General features: G+C 38.3%; 1 pseudogene; it reads left to right on the forward strand.

Annotated features, from left to right (window-relative positions):
- Window positions 1–11,660: 11,660 nt before the first annotated feature.
- On the forward strand, window positions 11,661–16,104 carry LOC119511615 (annotated as a pseudogene).
- Window positions 16,105–22,930: the final 6,826 nt, after the last annotated feature.

The raw sequence follows: 22,930 nt of genomic DNA on the forward strand, positions 1-22,930 counted from the left end.
AAATCCTGTTTTTGGTCAAGAAGATGTTCTCCGTCCCACGATGCGGGGTCTACATTCCTCCCCGGGAGTCATATTCCACGTTGCCAGGGAGATTCACTCCCCTGGGTGTCTGATCCCACGTGGGGGGGGGAGGGCAGTGATTTCACCTTTCAAGTTGGCTTAGCTAGAGAGACAGGGCCACATCTGAGCAACAAAGAGGCATTCAGGAGGAGACTCTTAGGCACAAATACAGGGAGGCCTAGCCTCTCCTTTGCAGCAACCGTCTTCCCAAGGGTAAAACTTATGGTAGAGGGCTCAACCCATCAAACCACCAGTCCCCTATGTCTGTGGGCATGTTAGCAACAATCGAGGTAGGGCAGGCCAATACCCTTGCATTCTCCACCAGCTCCTCAAAGGGGCTCTGCATATTTTTTCCTTGTTTTTTTTTTAAACATTTTTTTTCTAAATCAACTGTATGAAAAATTTAAAAAATTAAAAAAAACATACAATAAAAGAACATTTCAAAGAGACCATAACAAGGGAGTAAGAAAAAGACAACTAACCTAAGATAACTACTTTACTTCCAATGTGTTCTTACTCTACCCCAAGAAAGTAACCTAATATAGCAACATTTCTGTGAACTTGGTCCTACTCTACACATTAGAAATTAACAGATCATAGTCATTCCTGGGCATTCCGAGAAGATTAAATTTACCCATGATAGCTTATCTGTTCATCTTGGATTATTGTTCCCCCTTCCTTAATTGCTTTCTATTGTTAGTTCCCCTACATTCTGCATTATAAACCATTTGTTTTAAATTTTTCAAAGTTCACATTAATGGTAGCATATAATATTTCTCTTTTTGTGCCTGGCTTATTTCGCTCAGCATTATGTCTTCAAGGTTCATCCATGTTCTCATATGTTTCACAACATCATTTCTTCTTACTGCCGTGTAGTACCCCATCATGTGTATATACCACATTTATTTATCCACTCATCTGTTGAAGAACATTTGGATTGTTTCCATCTCTTGGCAATTGTGAATAATGTTGCTATGAACATTGGCCTGCAGATATCTGTTTGTGTCACTGCTCTCTGATCTTCTGGGTATATACCGAGAAGTGCAGTCACTGGATTGAAGAGTATCTCTATATCTAGTTTTCTAAGGAACTGCCAGACTGACTTCCAAAGTGGCTGAACCATTATACAGTCCCACCAACAATGAATAAGAGTTCCAATTTCTCCACATCCCCTCCAGCATTTGTAGATTCCTGTTTGTTTAATGGCAGCCATTCTAATCGGTGTGAGATGGTAGCTCATTGTGGTCTTAATTTGGATCTCTCTAATAGCTAGTGAAGCTGAAGATATTTTCATGTGTTTCTTGGCCATTTGTATTTCCTCTTCAGACAACTGTCTTTTCATATCCTTTGCCCATTTTAAAATTGGCCTGTCTGTACTATCGTCATTGAGTTGTAGGATTTCTTTATATATGCAAGATATCAGTCTTTTGTCAGATACATGATTTCCAAAATTTTTTTCCCAGTGAGTTGGCTGCCTCTTTACCTTTTTGAGAAATTCCTTTGAGGTACAGAAACTTCTAAGCTTGAGGAGTTCCCATTTATCTATTTTTTCTTTTGTTGCTTTTGCTTCGCGTATAAAGTCTAGGAAGAGGCCACCTAATACAAGGACTTGAAGATGTTTTCCTATATTATCTTCTAGGAGTTTTATGGTACTTTCTTTTATATTGAGATCTTTGGTCCATTTTGAGTTAATTTTTGTGTAGGGTGTAAGGTAGGGGTCCTCTTTCATTCTTTTGGATATGAATAGCCAACTCTCCCAGCTCCATTTGTTGAAAAGACCATTATGACCCAGTTCAATGACTTTGGGGGCCTTAGCAAAGATCAGTCAGCCATAGATCTGGGGGTCTATCTCCAAATTCTCAATTCAATTCCATTGATATATATGTTGATCTTTGTGCCAGTACCATGCTGTTTTGACAACTGTGGCTTTATAATAAGCTTCAATGTCAGGGAGTGTAAGTCCTCCCACTTCATTTTTCTTTTTTAGAGTGTCTTTAGCAATTCACGGCATCTTCCCTTTCCAAATAAATTTAATAACTAGCTTTTCCAAGTCTGCAAAGTAGGTTGTTGGAATCTTGATTGGGATTGCATTGAATCTGTAGATGAGTTTGGGTACAATTGTCATCTTAATGATATTTAACCTTCCTATCCATGAACATGAAATATTTTTCCATCTTTTAAGGTCCCATTCTATTTCTTTTAATAGAGTTATGTAGTTTTCTTTGTATAGGTCTTTTACATCTTTGGTTAAGTTTATTCCTAGGTACTTGATTTTTTTAGTTGCTATTGAAAATGGTATCTTTTCTTGAGTGTCTCTTCATTTTGTTCATTTCTAGCCTATAGAAACATTACTGTCTTGTGTGCATTAATCTTGTATCCTACTACTTTGATAAATTTGTTTATTAGCTCTAGTAGCTGTATCATCAATTTCTCGGGGTTTTCCAGATATAAGATCATATCATCTGCAAACAGTGACGGTTTTACTTCTTCCTTTCCAGTTTGGATGCCTTTTATTTCTTTGTCTTGCCAGATTGCCCTGGCTAGCACTTCTAGCACAATGTTGAATAACAGTGATGATAGCGGGCATCGTTGTCTTGTTCCTGATCTTAGAGGGAAGGCTTTCAGTCTCTCACCATTGAGTACTATGCTGGCTGTGGGTTTTTCATATATGCTCTTTATCACATTGAGGAAGTTTCCTTCAATTCCTACCTTTTGAAGTGTTTTTATCAAAAATGGATTTTGGATTTTGTCAAATGCTTTTTCAGCATCTATTGAGATGATCATATGATTTTTTTCCTTTTGATTTGTTAAAGTGTTGTAAAACATTGATTGATTTTCTTATGTTGAACCATCCTTGCATGCCTGGAATGAACCCCACTTGGTCATGGTGTATGATTTTTTTAATGTGTCTTTGGATTCGATTTGCAAGTATTTGGTTGAGGATTTTTGCATCTATATTCATTAGGGAGAAGTTTGGCCAGTAGTTTTCCTTTTTTGTAGCATCTTTGCCTGGTTTTGGTGTGAGATTGATGTTAGCTTCATATAATGAGTTACGCAGTGCTCCATTCTCTTCAATGTTTTGAAAGAGTTTAAGTAAGATTGGTGTCAATTCTTTTTGGAAAGTTTTGTAGAATTCTCCTGTGAAGCCATCTGGTCCTGGGCATTCATTTGTGGGAAGCTTTTTGATGACTGTTTGGATCTCTTTGATTGTGATTGGTTGAGGTCTTCTGTTTCTTCTCTGGTCAGTCAAGGTTGTTCATATTTTTCCAGGAAATTGTCCGTTTCCTCTACATTATCCAGTTTGTTGCTGTACAGTTGTTCATAATATCGTCTTATATATTTTTTTTAATTTCCTCAGGATCTGCATTATTGTCACCTTTCTCATTCATTATTTTGCTTATATGGGTCTTCTCTCTTTTTAATTTCGTCAGTCTAGCTAGGGGCTTGTCAATCTTGTTGATCTTCTCAAAGAACCATCTTTTGTTGTTATTTATCCTCTCTATTGTTTTTTTGTTCTCTTTCTCATTTATTTCTGCTGTAATCCTTGTTATTTCTTTTCTCCTACTTGGTTTAGGATTGGTTTGCTGTTAATTTTCTAGCTTTTTAAGTTGATCCATTAGTTCTTTGATTTTGGCTCTTTCTTCCTTTTTAATATGTGTGTTTAGTGCTTTAAATTTCCCCCTCAGTACTGCTTTTGTTGCATCCCATGGGTTTTGGTATGTTGTGTTCTCATTTTCATCCATCTGTATATATTTTGAAACTTCTCTTGCTATTTCTTCTTTAACCCACTGATTGTTTAGGAGTGTGTTGTTTAACCTCCAGGTATTTGTGAGTTTTCTAAGTCTCTTAGGCTTATTGACTTCTAATTGTATTCCATTGTGGTCAGAGAATGTACTCTGAATAATTTCAATCTTTTTAAATTTTTTGAGCCTTGTTTTGTGTCCCAGCATATGATCTACTCTGGAGAAACTCTCTTGAGCACTAGAGAAGTATGTGTATCCTGGTGATTTGGGATGCAATGTTCTATATATGTCTGTTAAATCCAATTCATTTATCAGATTGTTTAGGTTTTCAATTTCCTTATTGGTCTTCTGTCTGGTTGATCTATCTTGAGGAGTGATGCGTTGAAGTCTCCCACAATTATTGTGGAAACATCAATTGCTTACTTTAGTTTTGCCAGTGTTTCTCTCATGTATTTTGTGGCACCTTGATTGGGTGCATAAACATTTATGATTGTTATTTCTTCTTGTTGAATTGCCCCTTTTATTAGTATGTACTGACCTTCTTTGTCTCTCAAAACATCTCTGCATTTAAAGTCTATTTTATCTGAGATTAATATTGCTACACCAGCTTTCTTTTGGCTGTAGCTTGCATGAAATATTTTTTCCATCTTTTCACTTTTAATTTCTTTGTGTCCCTGTGTCTAAGATGAGTCTCTTGTATGCAGCATATTGATGGTTCATTTTTTTTGATCCATTCTGCAAATCTATACCTTTTAATTGGTTAGTTGAATCCATTTACATTCAACTTTATAACCATGAAGGCATTTCTTGAATCAGCCATCTTATCCTTTGTTTTATGTTTGTCGTATATATTTTTCCCTCTCTCTATTAATATCCTTTAATGTACCCATACCGAATCTCTTTAGTACTGAACCGTTCTCCATGTCTCTCTCTCCTTTTTTGTTTCTCTGTCTGTAGGGCTCCCTTTAGTGTCACCAGTAGGGAGGTCTCTTGTTAGCAAATTCTCTCAGCATTTGTTTATCTGGGAAAAATTTAAGCTCTCCCTCAAATTTGAAGGAGAGCTTTGCTGGATAATGTATTCCTGGTTAGAATTTTCTCTCACTCAGATTTTTAAATATGTCATGCCTCTGCCTTCTCGCCTCCATGGTGGCTGCTGAGTAGTCAGTATTTTGTCTTATGCTGTTTCCTTTGTATGTGGTGAATTGCTTTTCTCTTGCTGCTTTCAGAACTTGCTCCTTCTCTTCAGTATTTGACAGTCTGATCAGAATATGTCTTGGAGTGGGTTCATTTGGATTTATTCTATTTGGAGGTTGCTGGGCATTTATGATTTGTGTATTTATGGTGTTTAGAAGATGGGAAGTTTTCCCCAACAATTTTTTTGAATACTCTTCCTATACCTCTACCCTTTTCTTCTCCTTCTGGAACACAAATGAGTCTTATATTTGGACATTTTATGTTATCTATCATATCCCGGAGATCCATTTCATTTTTTTTTTTTATTTTTTACCCATTCTTTCTTTTGTGCTTTCGTTTTCCATTCTGTCATCTTCCAGGTCACTGATTTATTGTTCAGCTTCCTTTAGTCTTGTACTATGAGTATCCAGAATCTTTTTAATTTGGTCAACAGTTTCTTTAATTTCCGTAAGATCATCTATTTTTTTATTTAGTCTTGCAATGTCTTCTTTATGATCTTCTGGGGTCTTCTTGATGTCGTTTATATCCTGTTCCATGCTCTTCTTGATGTCCTTTATATCCCGTGCCATGGTCTCATCATTCATCTTTAGTCCTTTAATTAGTTGCTCTATGTACTGTATTTCTTCTGATCTTTTGATTTGGGTGCTTGGGCTTGGGTTATACATATCGTTTGGTTTTTTTCATGTGCTTTAAAATTTTCTGTTGTTTTTGGTCTCTCAATATTTACTTAACTTGGTAGGGTTCTTTTAGGATTTGTAGATGAATTGAAATACTTATCTCTAATTTGTTAGGTCTACATCTTTGTGGAGTCCACTTCCTGTGACTAACCAGCAGGTCACATCCATGAGCCACCTGTTCCCCTCAAGCCAATTCTCCCCCACTTTGTCTCTGTGGTGAGTGTGGGAGTAAGCTTTTGGGGTCCAATTGTTGTACCAAGCTTGCATGTGTAGTTGGTGTTGCCCACCCTGTATAAGGGGCATGTGTCCGGGTGGTCAGCGAGGGTGGTGGCTCTAACAACCAAATCTCCCTGGTGTCCCTGGAGTTTTAAAGCTGCTGCAATTGTCTAATCCTTCAGTTCAGTCCTGCCACAGTTGGTCTCTGCCACTGACCCACAAGTCCTTGGTATTGGCGTTTGGCCCCTGAGACTTGTGATTGGGTACCTCTTCTAGGCCTTGCACCCCCTGGTCCTCTGTTGAGGGATGACTGTGCTATGTCACAGGTGAGTGCCATCCCCCCAGGGTGGTTCTGGGCTGCTGGTCTGTGTGGGGAAGCTCCCAGTCTGCTGAAATTATGTCTGAATGGGGCTTGTTAATTCCCACTGCTCCACCTTTCCAAGTCTGGGACAACTAGCTGAGGGTGCAGGGAAGGCTAATATCCACCCCCAATTTTGTGGTGTATGCTTGTTATTGTAAGCACTTCCATCCCAATCGATTGTCTGGGGCAGCTCTGGGCTATGGGGCTGGTGGCAGGCAGGAGTGTTTCCTGTCCACCAGGATGATGACTCTGAGAGGATGCCCCCATTTTCATGGGAAGTTGTGGTGTTTAGTGAATTTTCTCAGCCACTGGATTATTGCCTTTTGTTTCAGAGCTCTCAGTTCTGCTCTTGTCTTGACCTGCCCAAATTGGAAGTTTTTGAGGCTTTCTGTATTGGGCGTCTTAGAGTAATTGTTTTAGAAAATGAAAAAAAAGATAAAAAAAAGAAAGGACCCTCCCGGCATATCTAAAGAGTTACTGAAATGCTAAGAGACAAACCAATTAGGGCTATTAAGGAAAGATCCAGGGGGCAGAGTGATCAGTTTTTCTTTGGGTTTTGCAAATGAGACTGCAGGGCCTGAGCTCTGCCCTTCCCGTTACTATGTTCACCAGAACTCCAAAAAGCATCCACTTTTATTTTTGAGTTTGTCTTGCTGTTTTTTGCTATGCCTATCTCCTCTCTGCTGGGCTGGCTGCTCTCAGATTCTCTGGTGTCTGGTCTCAGTCTATCTATGGTTGGAGTTTGGATCAGTAGAATGAGTTTCCAATAAGAGCCACCACTGCAGTTCTCCCTTCTCCTTCCCAGAGCTTACAGCTCCTCCTCCCATGGGACTGAGCCTGGCAGGTAGGGGCACGGGTCCCCTGGCTGCAAAAACTTACAGATTTCACTGATCTCAGCAGTTCCACATTTTCATGAGTGTTGTATGAAATATGCCCAAAGTCAGATTGCTCTGCAGTGTCCAGTCCATGCAGTTCCTGGCTTTCTACCTACTTCCCTGGAGGAGTAACTAAAACATACACCTCACCAATCCACCATCTTGCCCTGCCTCCCCTATATTTAACATTTTAAAATGTTAACTGAGGGAATTATTTCCTGAAATGGCTGTTTCTTGATTTTTTAATCAGCTCGTGATACGACACATATTTTCTTGTGCCTCAGCCCTTCTATCAAGTAAGGCATATGCAGTGTGAGGGTTTTCCCTGTCTTCAGAGCCTGTATCTTTTCTTTACTTTTGCTTATTAATTGTTTGGAGTTCCTCTATGTCCAGAAGTTTGGTTGTCCCCTCTGTTTCCTAGGAGACAGGCCTCCCTCTCCCGGCTGTTTGAGGCCAGCAAACTTTGCCCCAGATTTTCTGTCACTATAGTTTCTTACACTCCTTTCATTTGTCTCAAGTTGTTTTTGCTGCAGAACAAATTCTGGGTTGGAGGGCACATGGGAGGTAATTTCCAAATTCATTTTTTCCCAGCTGTAACATGGCCGGGGACCCATAAGGGGACACAGATCAGCTCCAAAGTGCCCTAGGATATTGTTCAGGAAGGTGCCAAGAGCTTCTTCCATAGCCCAAAAGGCAAGGTTTCTCAGCCTGTATGGCAAATGCATTCCTTCAACTAAACATCCTCCCATCCCTGGGGAAGCAGAGTGTCTTTAAGTCCCCTCCACTGAGGCCCTTTCCCAGGGGTGTTGAAACAATGGCCAGCCTCAAGTCAGGCCACCAGGGATCTGAAGCTGCCAATCAAAGTGGTGATCAGTGAGCTGTGCCCACCCCTGGTTTTGGGGAAGAGGATTTGTATGCCCCTTTCTGTCTCCAGGGAGCTAGCCAGGGGTAATCTCTTCTGTGGCATGTAATGAGAGTGGCAGATGAGAGTAGCAGCCACCAAACAAAGAGATAACTTTTATGTTCCTTACTGTAATATTTAATATTTCTGTCTCTTTCCTACTCTTCCATGGATGCTCTTTATAAGTGATCTTCAGCCCACTGAAGCTTCAAAATAGTTGTTCTAGACACTTCCAGCCTGGTTAATGGTGCTATTTAATAGTTTCATAGAGGCAAAACTATTTTCTGCCCATATTAAGTAGAAAAATAGAGACTCTGTTTAATAGTTTCATAAAGTCAAAACTAATGTAAGGTTTTAAAAATAAGGATGGCAAAAATTGACTACAAAGGTATGCATGAATATGCTCTGGGTTGAGAGAGCTGTTCTCTGTGTTGATTGAGCTGTAGTTACAAGGGTGTGAATAATAATCAAAATTATAATCCTAGATTATAATACAGAGTACACTTCCATAAAATTTGTCTCAAAGTCCATTTTAAAATGGAAAGAAGGTGAATAAAAGCACATCTGATCAAAACATATGTATTCTGCATATAGGTATGCAATTTGAATGAAAATCCAGGCAAAGAACAACTATGTAAATTTAATTTGTAGCATTTAAAAATTCAAAAAGAAAATAGAAGTGCTAAAAGAACAATTAATGGAAATTTAAGCAATTACTTGCATTGCTTAAATGTATGAAAATTAATAAGATACATAAAATAAGCAAAAATATTCTAGGGATATGCCTGCCTTGCTGTGCATAAGTTTAATAAGATATACAATTAGTAGAATACAAAGTTAAGACAGAATAGCCTTAACTGAATTAGTTTAAAGGTTACTGAGTTCTTCTACACTAGAACATCTGAAAATAAAATGATGATGCTTTGAAGGCAAATATTGAGGGAAGTAGTGCTAGAGAGATTGGCCATCAGTGTTGGGCTGCTTTTGACCTTACAATTTGAGCAACTCTATCCTTAGCACCTGAATTATCAAAAGCATTGATCATGAACCACAGAGCCATATGTAATTGCCCCTGAGAGTTTTCTCTCAGAGTCTGCCTCCCCAGGATCCCCAGGACAAACCTCTGGAAAAACAGAGGTTTACTTGAAGGCCAGCTAAATCCCAGCCCAGAGACACAGTCAAGAGGGTGCTAGAGACTCACTTCACAGGGAAAGCTGTCAGTGGCCCCCGCAGCTCCTGCCATGGTCTGACCACTTTCCCAGGATGCCCAGTGAGGTAACTGGAGTGTGCAGAGGTGAGTGAAGCACTGTCCCCCCATCCTCAGGACCATAGGCTGAATATGGGGATTATAAAATATTTATTTCATAGTGAGCACGGAATTTTTCACAGTTTTAGGGACTCAATAGGGAGGTTTACGAAATTTTGTGCTGTCAACATATTCTAGATGAATTTAAACAAACAAATGTTCAAAGACAAAATTATCATAGAAAACATTTGGTTTCATGCTGTACTATATAAAAGGCATAATGTCGAACTTTTTTACGTGGTCACCAAGTTTATTCATATCTACTATCTTTACTGTTTGTTCAATACCTTGTTTTCTCTTTCAACTGCTCTGCCAATAACACAAATTTGAATAAATGCCTCAGGATTCTTCCCATTCAACTGTGGCCTCCAAAGGGAACACTGTGAAATTATTTCAGATATCAGCCCCTTACCCCGAAGTCAACAGATCAACATTGAAGAGGAGAAAAAGTGTTCAGCGTTTAATGAAAGGAAAATATGAATCCAGTCCTATTAGGTCTGGCAGTGCTGTGTCTATGGTGAATTCAGCAGCTAGATAAGATCATGTAAATATTGTTACCATTTCCCCTTAAAATTCAGAAAATTGAGAGAGAATAAAGTGGGGCAAGAACATGTGATAAAGGGATGTAGACAGGGTGATTCTTACAGCAATATACTCATCATGCCTCAAAGCTCACAGTGTTTGGGTGCCCAGGGTGGTCTGTGACCACCATGGTGGACCCAAAGGCTGGAGAGTCCTGATAGATCCTCAGCTCTTACAGGTGTGCAGTTGCCTTTCTGAGGTCTTGTCCTCACTCACTGCCTTGTGGGGTTGCTGTGTGGCTGCTCCAGCCAGTCATGAAAACCGTCTAATTCCTAGACTCCCCAATGGCCTCTCATAGGAGCTGCAGCCTCGACAATTTATTGTGTCCTCCAGAGGAACATTTTAGAGCTCACACTGTCTTCCAAATAGAATAGGGAGTGCAGCAGCATTCTGAATGCATGGAAGGAGCTTCACAGCTTTGCCTGGTCCTAGGTTGATATATTATTATTAACTAAAACCCATAGTTTGCATTAGGGTTCACTCTTTGTGTTGTAGATTTTTATCCTTTTTATCTTTTTATTTTAAAAGAATTTCAAGCTATAGAACATAGTACAAAAACAATACAAACCCCTTTCATACAATTTCAACATACTCCAAAACCTCCAGACACCCAGATCTACCTATTTTAATATTTTTCCACTTTTATTGTTACTCTTGCTACCTGATCCATTTATCTATCTATCTATCTATCCATCTATCTATCTATCTATCTATCTATCTATCTATTTTCTGAAATTTTAAGAGAAGGTTGAACACATCATACTCCTAGAATAGATGTACATTTTGTATGGACACTTATACTCACTTATGCAATCATCTCAAGTGCAGTTATCAAGTTCAAGAAATTTGATGTTGATGTAAAGCTTTACAGTATATATTCTAATTTTTCTTATAACCCCCAATGTCCTTTTGAGCTTTTTTGCCTCCATTCTTAGTCTCTTCCAATATCATGTATCACACTGAATTTTCATTGTCTCTTTATATTCCATTTCTTTCCTTTTTCAAAAATTTGCAGACACATATACACCATGAATCTTAAGATCACAACCACTCCAAGGCAGTGGGATTAATCACATTCATGATATTGTGATAATTTCACCACCATCCTTTAACTTTCCCTTCACCTTAAACATAAACCCTACACCCATTATGCATTAACTCCCCATTGCCCCTGCCTCCCACCCCTGATAACCTGCCCTCTACTTTCCCTCCTTATGAGTTTCACATTCACTGATATGTTCTTCATTCTTATCATGGGACTTAAATTTACCCTTCTAAATCTATGTCTCTTTTGGTTCCAGGCCAAATTAACAACTTCAATAGCATAATAGAGTATGTCCTATATCACTCTATCCCCCACCTTTGTGTAGCTCTTCTTTTTAATTAAATGTTTATACACTATGTGTCCAAAGTCATTGATTTATCCTTACACTTCATGCATTTGCTGTTTAGATCCTATAGGAAATAAAATGTGGAGTTACAAATCAATGTAAAATCATACTGATATTTATATTTTCCTATGCCATTATCTTTATCAAGATCTTTATTTCTTCACGTAGCTTCACTCAATTTTCTATTTTCCTTTGCTTTCAAACTGCAGAAATTCCTTTTACATTTCTTGTAATCTAATGGTGACAAAGCCTCTCAAATTTTCTTGATCTGGGAATGTCTTAATTCCTCCCCAATTTTTGAAAGACTGTTTTGCCACATACAGATTTCTTGCTTGGCTTTCTTTTTGTATTTTCATGATAATTAATGTTGAGAACATTTTGATGCACATATTGGTTATACACAGTCATGGTTGTGAGGGATATGCACTGACATTCGTCTATTAGTATTGAGTAGTTTGACTTTATGGTTTTCAGTTTTAGAAGAATTTTACACAGTCTATTTGAATTCTTTGTCACCTATAAGTATTATGATTAATTTAAACCAGTCCATGACTACTCTATTCATTTTTAAGTGTCTTTTGATGAGAAATTTTTAATTTTTGCAGCCCGATATATCAGTGAATCCTGTATTATTAATGTTTTCGTGCCCTATCTAAAAATTTTTGTCTAAGGAATTTGGTCTACCATATGGGAAAGATACTACCCTATGTTTCCTTTTAGAACCTTCATAATTTCACATTTTGTCATCATGCTATGACTAAAGAGTTAGCAATATTTATGAAATGTGAGGTAGCAGTCTATTTTTTTTCCATATGCATATTCAATTTCTCCAAAATAATTTGTTGAAAAGATTTTCTTTTTATATTTAATTTTTCAGCACATAATCACAAAAATCACTGACTATAGATGTATGGATCTATGTTTGAATATTTATCTTGTTACAGAGATTTATTTTTCTATCCTTATGTAAAAATGAAATTGTGATCACTGTAGCTTTGATCATTGTACTCCTGAGGACAGGTACTGCAAATCCTCCAAACTTATTCTTCTCTTCCCTTCTACTATAGGTCCTTTGTGTTGCTATGTCAATTTTAGAATCACCTTTTCAATTTCTGTTTTTAAAAATGTGTGCTAGGATTATGATTGAGACTGTGTTAAATCTACAGAACAATTAAGAGACTATTGGCATCACGATGATATTCAGCCTTCCAATTCATGAAAGTAGTGTATCTATTATTTAATGTCTCTTGGCAATTTCTCATAGATTTTTAGTTAGAAGTCTGTGTTTAAATTCTCTTTTCTTTTCATATCTTTTCAAGTTTTGCTTATTTGTGCAGGTCTCATAAAATGAGTTGGAAAAGATTTCTCTTCCATTGTTTTCTGAGTTCACACAATATCAATATTATTTCTTCCATAGATGTTAGCTAAAAATTCCACATGTAACCTTCTAAGTGAAGACAATATTTACAACAAATTCAGTTTCTTTCACCCTTATATATGATATAGACTTTTCCTGTCTTTTTGGATGGTTTTGGTAACTTCTGTTTTCCAAAAAATCTATGCATTTCATCCATGTTTTCAAATTTATTGGCTTAAAGATTCTCATAATATTCCCTTAATATAACTTTAAGTTATATATTACCTGTAGTTATACTATCTCTTTCATTCTTGTGAATAGTAAATACTGTTTTCATTCCTTTCTATCTTAATTGGTCCTACCACGCTGTTTGCAAATTGTCACTCTTCTCATATCACTTGCATCTCTTAAATTTGTTTATACTCCCTGCTTTTCATTTTTATTTCATCGATTTTTGCTCTTATCTTTACTATGTACTGCTTTTTACTTACTTTGTGTTCAACTGGCTTGGCTTGTTGCATTTGAATTAGAAATTTAGATTACTAGTTTTAAGACTTTCCATTTTCTCTTCTAATATATATTTAATTGTACTATAATTTAAATCTATAAGTTTGTCACCAATTACTGTTTGTCTTCTTCCCACAGATTTTGCTATAATGTAATTTTTCAATCATTCAATTGAAAATATTTCCTAATTTTCCTTGGTATTCCTTCTTTATGTGTTATTAAGAAATTTTTCCTTAAATTTCCATATAGTGGCATTTTTTCCAATTTTCATATTGCTATTAATTTCTAATTCATTGCTGTCAGCAAGCATTCAGAAAAAAATCAATATTTTAAAATATCCTGAAACCCATTTTATGGAGCAACACTAATGTTCCACATGCTCTAAAAAAGTAGAAATCATGACCCACTTTTATATTACTGCATATCCTGGATCCCCTTGGTTAGGGTTCTTGCTATGACTTCATATTCACCAATGAGTGGGATTTGAGAGATTTCCATGTGTACATAATATGGATTTTTCTGCTTCTGTGACAGAGAGTTGGGAAGGAGAATTCTGAGTTTTTCTCTGCTTATTCACTTTGGAGCTTAAATTGAAGAGTAGGGATGACCTAATTTGTGCATTCATCAATAACCATTAGTAGTTGAGGTGTGAGAACAGAAGTCCTCAGCAGGAAGTCCTGCAAGAGGAAACTGGAGTCCACCCAGGAGGACCTTCCATGTTGAGCAGGAGGATTCAACTTAGCTGAAGACTTCAGGTCATATAAGTCAGTTTCGAGGAGGGTAACACCAGCATTGGGGGTTCTTTTTAGGATGGTCACCCTGGCTTCAATGGAGAATATATGGGTTGTAGAGGTGAGGAATTGGACATCCTGGAGATGCCAAAACATCTAATGTAAATAAATAGCTGAGGATGAGATATGGGAACATTTGTGAGAGATGATTAGAAAATTTTACCTACAGGACTTGGGAACCTGTTAAACATGAGGTGAGAAATATTTAAAACACAATCACTTGCTAATTCAATAAATGTCTCTTCAGTGCCTGCTATGGCCAGGAGATAAAAATATGGTAATTAGCCACAGAGACAAAGACCTGCCCCCAAGGAGCCTGCACCTGAGATTGGATGGCTGAGGGCTAGGTTGGTGAGATAACTGCACTGAGGGAACAGGCACAAGAGGGACATGCTCAGGGTCAATGGAAGTGAGTTTGAGTTTGAAGGGCCAGAAATTCATCAAGGAAGATAAGACACAGAAGTGCTTGAGATTCACAGGTCTGGAGATCAGGAGGGGGATCACCTGGAGAGATAGACCTGCAAAGTGTCAGAGTGTGGGCAGAATCCGCCACCAGAGAGGGCTGCTAGACCAAGAGAACACACTGTTAGAAAGGATCACAGAGACCAGCCATGATGAACCTCACACTTAAAAAGGGAAGCAAGAGGAGCCTCCACCGCAAAATATTTGAGGAGGGCAGAAACTGAGGAAGGGGCCTGAGAAAAAGGGTTTTGTGAGATGCTGCATACAGGCTCAGAGATGAAACATTGAGGGGAGTTCTCACTGTGGCAGCAGGAGGTAGGTGTGGTGTCCCCATAGCCATGTCAGCAGATGACAGTGCTTGTGAAGGGTGTAGAGAGAGGGAAGGAACTGACAGCCCTTCCCAGGGAATGTTCTCCTTGGCCTCATTGCAGAGGAAGGTCAGGGGGCGGGCAGGTGACCCCAGAACACAAATCTAGATGGCAAAGTTGTTAAGGGTAAAATGAATGCAAATTCAATGATGGATACATGGTTTTTACAAAAGCATTGCACTGGGTTATGTTTTAGCAAATAAATAGGGCTTCATCAATTAAACATGTGACCTCTTCACTTTCTGAGAGTAGGATTGGTTCTAAAATAGCCACACAAGGAAACATGAGCCTGAAGCAAGTGTTGTGTCACATTTACAGAGTTTCCAAAGAGTGAGGCAAGCACTGATAACCAGTGCACTGGGGCCTGAGAGTCATGCCTGGCCAAGTGGGGAAGCTGAACCAGACACTGGTGACAGACTTCATTCTGCAGGGGTTCTCAGAGCACCCAGAACTACAGCTGCCCCTTCTTGGCTGCTTCTTCTTCCTCTACACCATGACCTTCATGGGCAACACTCTGATCATCACTGTCATTACCTACAGCTCTGGCCTCCACAGCCCCATGTACATTTTCCTATTCCACCTGGCCATCATGGACACCATCTGCACTTCTCTGTGCTGCCTAAAGTGCTGGCAGGCCTGGCCTGGGAGGGAGACACCATCTCCTTCTAGGGGTGCATGGCCCAGCTATTCTTCCTTGTGTGGTCTGGATCTTCTGAGCTGCTGCTGCTCACAGTCATGGCCTATGACCATTATGTGGCCATCTGCTGGCCACTGCATTATAGGACCCAAATGAGCCTGCTGCTCTGTATAGTTCTGGCTGTGACTGGGCTCTTGGTAACCTGAACTCCTCTGTCCACATGGATCTAATGGCACAGCTGTCCTTCTGTGGCCACAATGTCATCACTCACTTCTTCTGTGGGATCCCCCCACTGTTGCTGCTCTCCTGCAGTCCTACCCATGTGAACAGCATCATGACCATCTTGGCTGATTCCTTATATGTATGTGTCAACTTCCTTCTGATCCTTGGGTCCTATGGCTACATCATTGCCTGCATCCTATGCATCCATTCAGCCAAGGTGAAGCAGAAGTCCTTCTAAACCTGCTTCTCCCACCTCATTGTGGTCTCTGTCTTATACTCAGCTGTGTTCTGTGTCTACATCAGCCCAGCCTCCAACTACAGCCCAGAGAGAAGCAAACTGCCTGCAGTGCTTTACACAATGGTGAACCCCACCCTAAACCCACTCATCTACACACTGAGGAACAAGGAGTTCAAGACAGCCCTAGGAAAACTCTTTCCATTTTGTAGACATTAAATACCATTCTTCTATATTGTGTTGCCTGTTGCCCATTTTCTGAAAACCATGTTTATAGAATGAAGATCTGGCTATCATAGTGTTTGCAAAATCATCTTCAACTGTGGTGCTGTCCATGATGTGATTTTGCTGGGTTGGAGTGTTTTTTGTAACTACATGGATGTGGTGCACTGGCCCCAACATGATAAATCTTGAAATGAGCACATAATGAATGCTGTGTTTACAGAACCAAACTTAGTTCCTGACATGCACTGCTTTTTTGTACTCTGGGCAATGTTTCAGGCTCTGGGTGAATTCTCAGAGAAGCCTGACATCTAAAACTTCCCCTAGGCCTTCCCTGATCCAGTCTTCCTTATGTCATTAACCCTTCCTCACACCCTAAGCTCTAAATGAAAGTGTTGACCAGCATTACTAGTAGCTGTCATACTTGACAGCATTCATTGTCCCCACCAATGCACTGCCCAATTCATACAACTCCCCCACCCATGCATTTGTCCACAGTAGTCTATTTGCCCAGGATCTCCCTCCCATCAGTACACACTCAAAATCCATTCGCATGCAAAGCCAGCTGAGATGCCCCCTCCCATAAAATATTACATCATATTTTGAGCCAGAAATTGAACTTTGCTATGCCTTGTGGAGTGAAGCCTGAATTAGTAAATATCAGGTCCACATGAGCATCAACATCAGCAGAAAGAGCCTCATCTCTGAGGATATTCCTCTGCCCTATTCCATCTTGGGTGAAGTTCCCCCCTTGATAGCTCCTCTATTCTTAATCATACATCATTTACAAAAACAAGGCTGGGCAACAGCACCCCAGAAAATAAGGGATATCAAAATGGCATCATGTGGCCTAATAAGTGGAAACAGCTTCCCTGAACAATAAACACAAGCCCCAAACAGACAATGATAAGCAGAACATCTATGAGGCTTAATCATAGTCAAGATGTAATGAATCTCACTTCTCTCACTCTCATTACAGCCCATATTAAAAATCCCATGTGCATTTTCTGCTTTCTACTGGGGAGAGCCCCAGCAATGCCCCTTAGAAAAAGACAACCAACTCATTGTAGAAAATATTTCAGAAGCCCATATCTGATAAACATTTGATATCCAGAATATATATAGAAATCCTACAACTCAACAGTAACAAGACAACCAGATTTTAAAATGGGTAAAAGACTTGATAGACATTTCTCAAAAGAAGATACACAAATGGCTAAAAGGCACATGAAAAGATGATCAAGATCACTAGCAGTTAGGGAAATACAAATCAAGCCCACAATAGGATACCATGCCACACCCACTAAAATGGTTACTTTTAAAGAAAAAACAGAAAACTGTATGTATTGAAGAAGATGTGTAGAAAAAGAACACTCATTCATTATTGCTGGTAATGTATGATGGTGCAGCTGCTGTGGAAAGCAGTTTAGCAGTTCCTCAGAAAGTTGAGTAGAGAATTATCATATGACCCAGTTGAATTGAAAACTGGAAATTGAAAATACATTTGCACCCTGATGTTCATAGTGTTCATAAGTATTATTCATGGTTTCCAAAAGATGGAAGAAAACCAAGTGTCAATCAATCATTGAATGGATAAAGTGTGGTACAGACAGACAATAGAGTATTATCTGGCCATAAAAAGAATGAAGTTTTGGTAAATGTGACAATATTGATGTTTAAAGATATCATGTTAAATGAAATAAGCCAGAAACAAAAGGAAAAATATTGTATGTACTCACTGATATGAAATAATTATAATAAGAAAACTCATAGACCCAGAATCTAGAATACAGGGTATCAGGGGCCAGGAGAATGTACAGAATTTAAGTTAATGTTTAAATTTTATAGAGGACATGGCAACATAAACAGCTACTTATAATTCCTCTCCAGAGATTCAATAATAAAAAGAGCAATTCTGAATTATTTGAAACTCTGGAGGAGGATATAAACTGGAGAAGGACCATGCAAATGCTGAATTGAATAAAGAGAAGAAATATCATTTTTTCTTTCTTTTTCTTTTTTTCATTTTTCATTTTTTGCCTCTTCCTCTTTCTTTGTGGAAGAAATGGAAATTCCTCATATAGATAGTAGTAGTGAATGCATAACTATGTGATTATATAGGGAACCATTGATTGTTTAGTTAGGATGGATTATATGGTGTGCAAATAAAGCTGTTTAAAAATGAACAGACATATGAGGCATTCACGACTGATGGAAGATGGAGATGGCAAACATAGCTCTGATGTTAATAACCTTCAAATGTATAGATGTATACTTCACTGAGGAAGAGTCGGTGCTGCTAGACTCATTACAGAAAAAGCTGCTCAGAGAAGTGGTGCTGGAGAATATCGATCATCTGGTCTCAGTGGGATGCCAGGTCTTCAAATCAGATGTGATTTCCAAATTCACACACAAAGAGGAAGTGTGGAGAGAAGGAACAGTATTTCTCCTCAACCAGAGTTGAGTCAGGAAAAGTGCTTTTAGAAAAGAAGAAATGATATGAGTACAATCTACCTGTAGAAAAGTCACTTCTAACATCAAGTCAGTGTTAAGCTTCATTGATGCAAATATTAGTTTTCCAGATACATACCCTCTGATGGAATAAATTAGGAATTCAGGTACTGTCACCTAGTTGTAATTAATGTTGAGATTAAATGATAATCCATCAAAGATCTGTGATACTTTGAATTTATGGCAAAATTAAACTGACCACAAAACTCTAACCTGAGTTCTTATAAACAGACAATTGTGTAAACATGATTCACATAGATCAACTTAGAAATATGAAGTTCCAAATTGATCTGATAGCTCAGCAATTGGGATGACATAATAGAGAAATTATCCATGCATGAAGGAGAATAATGTGTATATGAAACAAACATGTGGGAGATTTTCATTGGAGACTATCATTGAGGGATTTGTCTGGAACTACCATGTAGAGAAATGAAGAAATTAATGAATATGGACTAATTTTTTTACCATCTCTTATCTAACTCCTCACAGCAACTATCTCACACCCAAAATAATTCTGTTAAATGAAATTATTTGCAAGAAGATTCCACAAACAGATCCACAGTCAAGTGTAAATTCAAATGAGAAAGAAACCATATTTCTGCAAACCACCTGGGAAAGACCTCAGTGACCAGTCATCTTTTCAGCACACTAGAAGTAAATCACAGGAAAGTCATCAAAGTGTTAGACCCTTTATTAAGTGCTCTGAAAAGAGACAATACAATGGAATTCACATTAGAGATAAATCTTATGAATGTCTTCTATGTTGGACAGCTGTCAGTCAGTCTTCTAATATTCCAAAACATGAGAGAACTCACAGAGGAGAAAAACCACATGAATGTCATCTACATGGGAAGGCCTTCATTCAATCTGCTTATCTTTGACAACATGAGATAACTCACACAGTAGAGAAACCCTGTGAATGTCATCTATGCAGGAAAGCCTTCAGTCAATCTGTTCATCTTCAAAAACATGGGAGAACTCACACTGTAGACAAACCTATAAATGCCATCCATGTGGGAAAGCCTTCAGTCATTGTTTTTCCCTAAAAGAACATGAGAGATCACACACTGAAGAGAAACCCTATAAATGCCATTCATGTGGGAAAGCCTTAAATCATCTTTCCTCCCTTAAAGAACATGAGAGTTTTCACACTGAAGAGAAGCCCTATAAATGTCATGTATGTGGGAAGACATTAACTTGATATTATTTTTTTAGAGAACATGAGAGAACTCACATGGGGAGAAACCCTATACATTCCTTCTATGTGGGAAAGCCTTCAGCCATTGCTCCTACCTTAAAAACATGAGAAAATTCACACTGGATAGAAACACCATGAATGTCTTCTATGTGGAAAAGCTTTGGTGACTGCTTATCTTCACTAACATAAGAAAATTCACACTGGACACAAACCCCATGAGTGTCAGCTGTGTAGGAAAGCCTTTAGTCACTGCAGTTCCCTTAAAGAACATAAGAGAATTCACATGGGAAAGAAGCCCCATAGACATTTTCTATGTGGGAAAGCCTTCAGTCTATATACTAATCTCCAAAACATGGAAGAACTCACACAGGAGAGAAACCTCATGAATGTCTTCTATATTGGAAAGTCTTCAATCCTCTCATCTTCAAAAGCATGAGAGAATTCATAGGAGAGAAACCCCATGAATGTCAACTATGTGGGAAGACTTTTTTCAATCTGCTGATCTTTGACAGCATGGGAATGTCATTTATGTGGGAAACATTCACTGCTCTACCCTTAAACAACATGAGAAAACTCATGCTTGAAAGAAAGCTTATCAGTGTCATCCATGTTGGAAAGCCTTCCATCCATGTTCCCTTAACATGAGAGATCTCAAAATGGACCCATGAATGCAATCTATGTGGAAAAGCCTTCCATAGCTGTTCTTACTTTAAACAATATGAGTGAACTCACACTGGAGAAAAATATACATGTCATCTATGTGGGAAACCTTTCACTAATGGTTATGCCCTCAGATTAACAAATGAGAGAATGCACAATGGACAGAAGCCATAAGAATACTGTCTATATTGGAAAACCTTGCTTTTTCTAAGCTTAAACATGAAATTATTCAAACTTGAGAAAAATGTCATGAATGTCATCAGTGTGGGTAAGCCTTTTTAAGTCAACATTCTCACCTTAGATGGAAAGAGAGAACTCACAGTATAAATGTTTTGAATATGGAAAGATTTCAGCCATAGACATAACTTTTAGACACATCAGAGAACTCTCATATTGAAGAAACACTATGTAATCAATATGGTAATGCTTTTATTCATCTGTAGTATTTCACTTAGTCTAAGGTCATATATGAGAGGATCTTCATGAATGTCACCTATGTATCAAAGTCCTTACTAGGTTATCAGATAATATATCATAGGAGAGAACTCATAATATAAATCCAGTGGAAGTGGAGAGTATTCATCTGCCACTCAAGTGATCATCAACATTCTAAGTGATAAGCAAGCTGGAGAAATCACATGATAAATTCTGTCTATACTTAATGTACTCCTTTAAATAAATTTTCACCTCCATGAAACACTAAAAATATGAACAGAAAGATACAAGTGCTGGAGAAAATGTGGAGAGAGGGATGTACCTATTCAATGTTGGTGGGGAAGCCCATCTGGAGGACAATATGGTGGTTCCACAGTAGGCCAAGTATAGGGTTGCCATGTGTTCTGCAACCGTTATTGGGCATATATCTGGAAGAACTGAAAACAGGGACAAGAATGGACATTTTCACATTGATATTTAAGGCAGTGGTTTTCAAAACTTGCAATGGATGTAGGTGGTCTAAGGGTACATTGACTGATGGACAGAAGGGTGAACTGTGGTGTATACAGACAATGGAATACTGATTGGCTGCAAGAAGGAATGAAGTTGTGAGACTTGCAATTAGATGAATGCATATTGAGGGCCGTATGTTGAGGGAAATAAGCCAGAAATGAAAAGGTAAACATTATAATGGCAAACTAATACGGAATAACTGTAATGCACAAACTCTGGGAATTAAATTTGAGAGCATAAATTATCAGGGGAAGGCTTATTGTAAAAGTTCCTAAATTGTAAGCTCTTAGGATAGTCACAGCTACACAGCTTACAGCAGTTACATCTACCCCTGAGTTGTAATGGCTATTTCTAAATTCTGAGATGCTGAGCTCTTTGTGTATAACCTTGTCAGTCCCTGGAACTTTGGGTATCTGTGTGACAACTGTGACTCAGAACCAGAGTCCAGCAGCTATGAATATCAGCATTACCCTATAGAGCAAATGTTAAAGAGTCTGAAAAAGAGATCAGGTTTCAATTAGAGATACGAATGAAATGAACTTTGTTAGGACTAAGGTAAATCAGACTAAAAGGAAAAACATGATATTGATGATGTTTTAAAACTTCAATTTCTGTGCAAGACCAAAGGAAAATATGTTTATTAGATGCAAAATCTATATTTTTGTTGCACATTATATGATATAAGTTGTATGGTCAGCTTATTCAAACACCTTAATTGCATGGAATTGAATAGGGAGTGAAATCTGGTTGGTTTGTACAAATTAGTGTGAAACCCCAATACATCCTAAAGTAATTTGGGCAGAGAGGGAAAATGTGGAAATATTAAACTACCCCACCTGGGGAATTACTGATATTCTCACAAGCATTGGAGTCTATAAATTTGAAAACCTGAGCCCTTAATCTTTGGGCTTGCCCTTATGAAGCTTGTTACTGAAGAGGAGAGGTTAAGCCTACTTATAATTGTGCCTAAGAGCCACCCCAAGAGAATCTCTTCTAACTGAAACCCAGTAGCCTTGAGTCTTGAAGACAATTGAATTAACTATACAACTTACACTATGTGACTGTGTGATTGTAAAAATCCTGTGGCTCACACTCTCTTTATCCAGTGTATTGACAGATGAGTAGTATATTGAGACAAAAAGTAAATGAACAATAGGGAGGGATGGGGGTGGGATGTTTGTTTATCCACTTATCTGTTGAAGGACATTTGGATTTTTTCCATCTCTTGGCAATTGTGAGCAATGCTGCTATGAACATCAGTGTACCAATGTCTGTTTCTGTCACTGCTTTAAATATTCTGAGTACATACTAAGAAAAGGAATGGCTGGATCATACAGTAAATCAATATCTAGTTTTCTGAGAAACTGCCAAAATATTTCCACAGCAGCTGCATCATTATACATTCCCACCAGCAATGAATAAGGGTTCCAATTCCTCCATTTCCCCTCCAGCATTATTGTTTCCTGATTGTTTAATGGTAGCCATTCTTATTGGTGTGAGCTG

This window comes from Choloepus didactylus, chromosome 16 (genome assembly GCF_015220235.1).
Source record: "Choloepus didactylus isolate mChoDid1 chromosome 16, mChoDid1.pri, whole genome shotgun sequence".
Lineage (NCBI taxonomy): Eukaryota > Metazoa > Chordata > Mammalia > Pilosa > Megalonychidae > Choloepus > Choloepus didactylus.